General features: G+C 53.8%; 1 non-coding gene and 2 pseudogenes across 1 annotated transcript; all 3 read left to right on the top strand.

Annotated features, from left to right (window-relative positions):
* Nucleotides 1-1878: 1878 nt before the first annotated feature.
* Nucleotides 1879-2607, top strand: LOC146721596 (small subunit ribosomal RNA; annotated as a pseudogene; the record flags this gene model as incomplete).
* An 811-nt stretch (nt 2608-3418) lies between these two features.
* On the top strand, nt 3419-3573 carry LOC114941362 (5.8S ribosomal RNA). The gene has a single exon (XR_003821630.2). It is a non-coding gene; the product is annotated as a 5.8S ribosomal RNA (ribosomal RNA).
* A 1032-nt stretch (nt 3574-4605) lies between these two features.
* Nucleotides 4606-7679, top strand: LOC146721595 (large subunit ribosomal RNA; annotated as a pseudogene; the record flags this gene model as incomplete).

Raw genomic sequence — 7679 nt, 5'->3', positions numbered from 1 at the left:
GGCTCCACGCCGTAACAGCTACTTTAAGGGTAACACATTCTTTCCCTTTCCTCCGCATCGTGCAACCTTTGTCGGAAAACCCTTCGTCGTGGGTATCCCCGGAAAAATTTCCGTAATACGACGTTGTCTCGCGCAATAGTTCGAGTACGTGCAACGCGAATCATACACTCGCGAATAACACGCCGCGACTGCGAACGGGACGTAACACTATACCACAAGGGAGAGACGGCATTCGCATCCATACCTATCAGCAGACGCTTTCTCCCGGCCGTCTCACTTACTCTGTCCATGTACGCCAAGTACGGCTCGATACACTTACCATACTGGCAATACATGGACACCACATACATTTCGCCAAAGTCTTCCTTCAACCACACACTCACACCAAGCTTATTCGTACACTCTCTCACGCACATCACGTCTAACCTAGAGTCATTTACCACCACTGCTGCTTTCACCGTCCCACTTTCGCACACAATCACATCCATACCTATGGGCAAGCCCACCACATGTTCATGCCTTTCATACGGTTCTTGCAGCAGTGTTACACTCACTCGACGTTCGCGCATCATCTCACCCAGATCACACATAATTGCATACGCTCTTTGGCAGTTATACTGCACCACATTCACGCACCATTCATTCGTCATTTATTCTTGCTTTCTCTCTCTCTAACGCTCTCACGTATTCCGGACACACTTCGGACAGAACCGAGTGATCACATTTGCTCCCTCTCAGTTTACAGTTTCTACACACACTTTCCTTTTTACAATCTCTCATCATGTGTCCTACACATCCACATTTTTGGCACAGTCTTTCCTTTTCGGTGCATTGCCGCATTATGTGCCCAAATGCGAAGCACTTGTGGCACCTCAGCACACTGGAAAACTCTTTCACCCTAAAAGCCTTCCAATGCACAAACACTCGTCCGTCACTACAAAGCACATTTCTTATTGCACTCGTAACTTCTAATATCACATTTCCGCAGGTTGCATCTTTCTTCGCATTCCTACTCACAACACGCACACGTTCCATAAATACTCTCTCATCCACTCGCCCTTTCAAGCTCCTCTTATACATTTCTCTCATTAACACTTCACTCGCCATATCATTCGGCACATCGTACAAGATGATCTTTGGGCCTATCTTGCGAGGCAGCTCAACCTTTAGGCCAGCATTCTTAAACTGACCACACTCTCTTATTTTTTTCAACTCACTCTCGCTCATCGTCTCAACCGCTACACCTCCATTCCTCACTTTCCTCACCGCCTTCACACGCACATTCAGTGACTTGCTCACATGCTTCATCATTCTCTCCTTTACTTCCTCACTTGTCACATTCGCACTTGCATCATCCGCTCTCACTATTACCGCATAACTCTTCTCTTTCGTTTTCACTTGTTTTCACATTCACTTCCTGTACCTTTTCAATCACGCTCTTTTCAACATTTTTCGCACTCACGCTCGCATAGCTCATTCCACTTCCGCCGTAGGCTTAATCCCGACTCGCTCGATGCATACACTCATCCAGTTTCCCCTGTATTCTCTCATTTTTGCACAACATTTACATCATCTGTTCCTCATATTCTCCCACAATGTCCAGTATTTTCTCACTCGCACTCTTTGAAATTTTGTTCGTCTCCGTAAACAGGAATTTACGGAGTCTCGCACCAATTACTCTCATACACGCTATCTCACTCACTTCCGCAACGCTCTCATTCTCTCCCTCATTCATTAATCAAGAACGAAAGTTAGAGGTTCGAAGGCGATCAGATACCGCCCTAGTTCTAACCATAAACGATGCCAGCTAGCGATCCGCCGAAGTTCCTCCGATGACTCGGCGGGCAGCTTCCGGGAAACCAAAGCTTTTGGGTTCCGGGGGAAGTATGGTTGCAAAGCTGAAACTTAAAGGAATTGACGGTAGGGCACCACCAGGAGTGGAGCCTGCGGCTTAATTTGACTCAACACGGGAAACCTCACCAGGCCCAGACACCGGAAGGATTGACAGATTGATAGCTCTTTCTTGATTCGGTGGGTGGTGGTGCATGGCCGTTTTTAGTTGGTGGAGCGATTTGTCTGGTTAATTCCGATAACGAACGAGACTCTAGCCTGCTAAATAGGCGTACCTTATGGTATCGCGAAGGCCCCCGGCTTCGGCTGGCGGGTTTTTACTACCAACGTACAAACAAATCTTCTTAGAAGGACAGGCGGCTTCTAGCCGCACGAGATTGAGCAATAACAGGTCTGTGATGCCCTTAGATGTTCTGGGCCGCACGCGCGTTACACTGAAGGAATCAGCGTGTGTTCCCTGGCCGAAAGGCCCGGGTAACCCGCTGAACCTCCTTCGTGCTAGGGATTGGGGCTTGCAATTGTTCCCCATGAACGAGGAATTCCCAGTAAGCGCGAGTCATAAGCTCGCGTTGATTACGTCCCTGCCCTTTGTACACACCGCCCGTCGCTACTACCGATTGAATGATTTAGTGAGGTCTTCGGACTGGTGCGCGGCAATGTCTCGGCATTGCCGATGTTGCCGGGAAGATGACCAAACTTGATCATTTAGAGGAAGTAAAAGTCGTAACAAGGTTTCCGTAGGTGAACCTGCGGAAGGATCATTAACGTTCCGGAGGTCCTGCTCTGCGTCGAGAGTCCTCTCTTTTGGGAGAGACGCGCGCTCGCAGCAGTCGGCGACTGAATGGACGCGCTGAAAAGGCGCTTTCAGAGAAAAAGAAAATAACGGATTTGACGGAATTTGTTGTTTTGTTTTGATATAACGACGGACGCCGTCGCGCCTCTCTGACCGAAAGTAGTCGGCAAGCAGAGCAGCGCGCCCGGCGGTGTTTGACGACGATTCGGAGCGAGACGCTTCGCGATCACGCTCGTGTGTGTGCCATTCTCCGGCCACACACACACACAGAGCGTCGATTCGGCGTTGAGCGCGAACCGGTGGTAACCTATGCCCGCGCACGCGTGTGTGCAGCACCCACGACGTTCGTCGACGCGCGCCCTCCCCGTTGTCGCGGGGCAGCGGTCAGCGTGTCGAGAACACACGGTGTGCGATCGCGAGTGCCGAGCGAGAGGACCCCCATATATTATTATAATATATATATATAACACAGAGAAGGGATCGATGATATTTCGACCAATCTGTCAACTGTGTCGGTCCGACGGTTTCTTCAAAGAGCTTCCGCCCCGGCTCTCCCGTTGCGGGAGAGACGCTCCGAACGAGAAACACACAACTCTATCTTTGTGCCGTAGCCTTCCCTGGCGGGAGGCGGCGGTCCGCGCGCGTCCTCGGACGCGCGCGGACAGGCTGATCGAAGAGCCACCACGATTATTCTCTCTTTCTCGTCCGAGAGAAGAGACCACGATGGTTGAACGAGAAGCGCGTTTCTTCGCGAAAGCAAAAATTTCGAACGATTACCCTGAACGGTGGATCACTTGGCTCGTGGGTCGATGAAGAACGCAGCTAATTGCGCGTCAACTTGTGAACTGCAGGACACATGAACATCGACATTTCGAACGCACATTGCGGTCCACGGATACAATTCCCGGACCACGCCTGGCTAAGGGTCGTTTTAGTACCCCTAAACTGCTTGCGTCCGAAAAGCGCGCACTTCCACGACGCGGGCGACCAGAGAATGGCGCGCGCGTCGCCTGTGCCCTGTGCAACGCTTACAATGGGCGTACGAGCAATCGTTGGACGTTCGCCCGAGGTGTCTGTGCCGCGCCGACCGGCCGCGGTGCAAAGCCTGGCGTCGTCTGAAATGACACACCGAAATAATAATAATGAGGAGGAGAAGCGCACAAGCGTGTAAAACGTTGGCGAACGCGCGCCCAGAGATTGCTGCGCGAATTAAGAGGGGAAGCGTGTTTGTGTATCCAAGTCATGTGTGTACGCGAGAGCCGAGGAAAAATGGGATGAGAGTAAGAGCGCGCGCAAAGGGAGCAACAAACGGCCAATAAAAGGGTCAGGACGGTAAATGGCACCGCTTTCGCTAGAGCGGCGCGTGCGTCGTTGTCTCCCGAAAGTAGGTAGCGCTTGTCTCACCGTCTCTCCTCTTTGTACATCACACAGACTGACCGGACTGCTCTCGCACTCTGTGCCGCGTCTCTCGGTACGATAGCGCTCGCGCGTCTTATGCCGAGGCGCCCTTGCCCGCACACATAACGGTATTACGGAGAAATATACGGCCCGTCGTCGTCCGGCGGAGAGAGCATTCGTAATCCTTTACCTCTTTACGGAGAAGGGTTTTGAATCGCGAGCCGACCGCGTGTCCGAGTCCACGAAATTTTCGTAAAGCGAAAAAAGGGGACCGGCGCGCCGCGTCGTGTACTCGTCGAATCGATTCCGCCCGAATTTTGTATATAAAAGAGAAGGGGGAGCCGAGAATCTCGAACCCCGCGATATATCGTCTCCATTACCACCAACAAGTGTGTGTGCGGTTAGCGCCCCGGCGATTTGCCTTCTCGCGTATTTCGTGTGCTGCCGCTGCTGCTCTCTCGTTCGACGCTCTCTCTCTCTCCCTCTTATAATATATATTATAGAGAAGAGACGACGATGAGCGACGCGGAGGAGGCAAACGGCTACGAAAGCTCACTATGCGACGACCTCAGAGCAGGCGAGATTACCCGCTGAATTTAAGCATATTATTAAGCGGAGGAAAAGAAACTAACCAGGATTTCCTTAGTAGCGGCGAGCGAACAGGAAAGAGCCCAGCACCGAATCCCGCGGTTCCGCCGCAGGGAAATGTGGTGTTTGGGAGGATCCGCTTATCCCGAGGTGCCGCGTCGCGTCCAAGTCCATCTTGAATGGGGCCACTTACCCGTAGAGGGTGCCAGGCCCGTAGCGACCGGTGCGCGCCTCGGGAGGATCTCTCCTTAGAGTCGGGTTGCTTGAGAGTGCAGCTCTAAGTGGGTGGTAAACTCCATCTAAGGCTAAATACGACCACGAGACCGATAGCGAACAAGTACCGTGAGGGAAAGTTGAAAAGAACTTTGAAGAGAGAGTTCAAGAGTACGTGAAACCGTTTAGGGGTAAACCTAAGAAACCCAAAAGATCGAATGGGGAGATTCATCGTCAGCGGCGCTGGCTTCGCGTCGGTCGGCGATGTCCCGCGGAGTCCTTGCGGCTCGCGCGCGGGCACGCTACCGTGCGCCGATGTCCGGCGCTCGTCGTCGTGCACTTCTCCCCAAGTAGAACGTCGCGACCCGCTGGGTGTCGGTCTACGGCCCGGGTGCGGTGTCTGTCGCGTCGCCGGTAAAACGGCACGCGACAAACCCTCGGTCGCCCGGCCGGCTGCTCGGCGGTACGCGCAAGGTATCAGGCCGCACTATTCACGGTGCGTCGAGACCGTCGCAAGCGCGCACCACGGTACTCGGAGGTTACGGACTTCGCGCCGTCCCCGGTCCTGGCCCGCTGTTGGTTACAGTACGGTACACCTTCGACAGGCCTACGAACGTCTCCCGCGGTCTCGCGGGAGCCCGATACCGGTCGGCGACGCTACTGCTTTGGGTACTCTTAGGACCCGTCTTGAAACACGGACCAAGGAGTCTAACATGTACGCGAGTCATTGGGACTTGTCGCGAGACCTAAAAGCGTAATGAAAAGTGAAGGTCGGTTCTGGCCGTCGACCTAGGGAGGATGGGCCGCGTCGCGATGCGGCCTCGCACTCCCGGGGCGTCTCGTTCTCATCGCGAGAAGAGGCGCACCCAGAGCGTACACGTTGGGACCCAAAAGATGGTGAACTATGCCTGGTCAGGACGAAGTCAGGGGAAACCCTGATGGAGGTCCGTAGCGATTCTGACGTGCAAATCGATCGTCGGAACTGGGTATAGGTGCGAAAGAGTAATCGAACCATCTAGTAGCTGGTTCCCTCCGAAGTTTCCCTCAGGATAGCTGGCACTCGGCCGTTCCGCACGGAACGCGCGCGAGTCTCATCTGGTAAAGCGAATGATTAGAGGCCTTGGGGCAGAAACGACCTCAACCTATTCTCAAACTTTAAATGGGTGAGATCTCTGGCTTTCTTGAATTATGAAGCCACGAGCATCTTCGGATCAGAGTGCCAGTGGGCCATTTTTGGTAAGCAGAACTGGCGCTGTGGGATGAACCAAACGCAGAGTTAAGGCGCCCAACTCGACGCTCATGGGACACCATGAAAGGCGTTGGTTGCTTAAGACAGCAGGACGGTGGCCATGGAAGTCGGAATCCGCTAAGGAGTGTGTAACAACTCACCTGCCGAAGCAACTAGCCCTGAAAATGGATGGCGCTGAAGCGTCGAGCCTATACTCTGCCGTCAGCGGCAAGTGGGGCGGCAACCGGGAGCGGGCGTTAGTCTTCTCTCGCGTCGTCACGAAGCCCTGACGAGTAGGAGGGTCGTGACGGTGAGCGCAGAAGGGTCTGGGCGCGAGCCTGTCTGGAGCCGCCGTCGGTGCAGATCTTGGTGGTAGTAGCAAATACTCCAGCGAGGCCCTGGAGGACTGACGTGGAGACGGGTTTCGTGTGAACAGCCGTTGCACACGAGTCAGTCGATCCTAAGCCCTAGGAGAAATCCTATGTCAATGACGGCGTACAATATACTTGAGTGTCGAGAAATAATAATAAATATTATACGAAAGACACACGCCCGTCGGGCGAAAGGGAATCCGGTTCCTATTCCGGAACCCGGCAGCGGAACCGCATACAATTCGTGCCCTCGTAAGAGTGTTCGTCGGGGTAACCCAAAATGACCTGGAGACGCCGTCGGGAGATCCGGGAAGAGTTTTCTTTTCTGTATAAGCGTTCGAGTTCCCTGGAAACCTCTAGCAGGGAGATAGGGTTTGGAACGCGAAGAGCACCGCAGTTGCGGCAGTGTCCGGATCTTTCCCTCGGACCTTGAAAATCCAGGAGAGGGCCACGTGGAGGTGTCGCGCCGATTTGTACCCATATCCGCAGCAGGTCTCCAAGGTAAAGAGCCTCTAGTCGATAGAATAATGTAGGTAAGGGAAGTCGGCAAATTGGATCCGTAACTTCGGAATAAGGATTGGCTCTGAGGAGCGGGGCGTGTCGGGCTTGGTCGGGAAGCGGGTCTGGCTGACGTGCCGGGCCTGGGCGAGGTGAACGGTCGGCGTTCTCGCGCCGGTCCCGGGATCCGAGCTCGGTCCCGTGCCTTGGCCTCCCGCGGATCTTCCTTGCTGCGAGGCTTCCGTGGCGGCGCGAGCCGTCGTGGTCGTCCTCTTCGGCCGCCATTCAACGCTCAGCTCAGAACTGGCACGGACTAGGGGAATCCGACTGTCTAATTAAAACAAAGCATTGCGATGGCCCTCGCGGGTGTTGACGCAATGTCATTTCTGCCCAGTGCTCTGAATTTCAACGTGAAGAAATTCAAGCAAGTGTCACGTCCGGCCGTATAAATTTTTTCGTTTACTCCAAGTTCCTTAAACGCTATTTGAAAAGCGCGCCAAGCCGGCCATGACGCTTAACTCCGTCTAGAAACTAAGCGTGGCGCTTCGTAGCGCCTAAGGGTCTCCCACCACGGTGAGAGCCCCTACTCCGGAGAGTTCCCCCTCTCCAGGCCGCCGCAGGCCCGAGCCGCCGAAACGAAGGACCTCAGAACAGTCCCGAATTTCGTCAGTTCTCTGCGCGACACCGAACAGTATAGTCGCACTCCTAAATTCTAACTCTAAGTCCAAATTCTAAATCC

The sequence above is a fragment of the Nylanderia fulva genome, unplaced genomic scaffold (genome assembly GCF_048542155.1).
Source record: "Nylanderia fulva isolate GAGA-0341 unplaced genomic scaffold, ASM4854215v1 Scaffold447, whole genome shotgun sequence".
Lineage (NCBI taxonomy): Eukaryota > Metazoa > Arthropoda > Insecta > Hymenoptera > Formicidae > Nylanderia > Nylanderia fulva.
The sequence above is the reverse complement of the archived record's forward strand: the minus strand, read 5'-3'. Positions and strand labels throughout refer to the sequence as shown.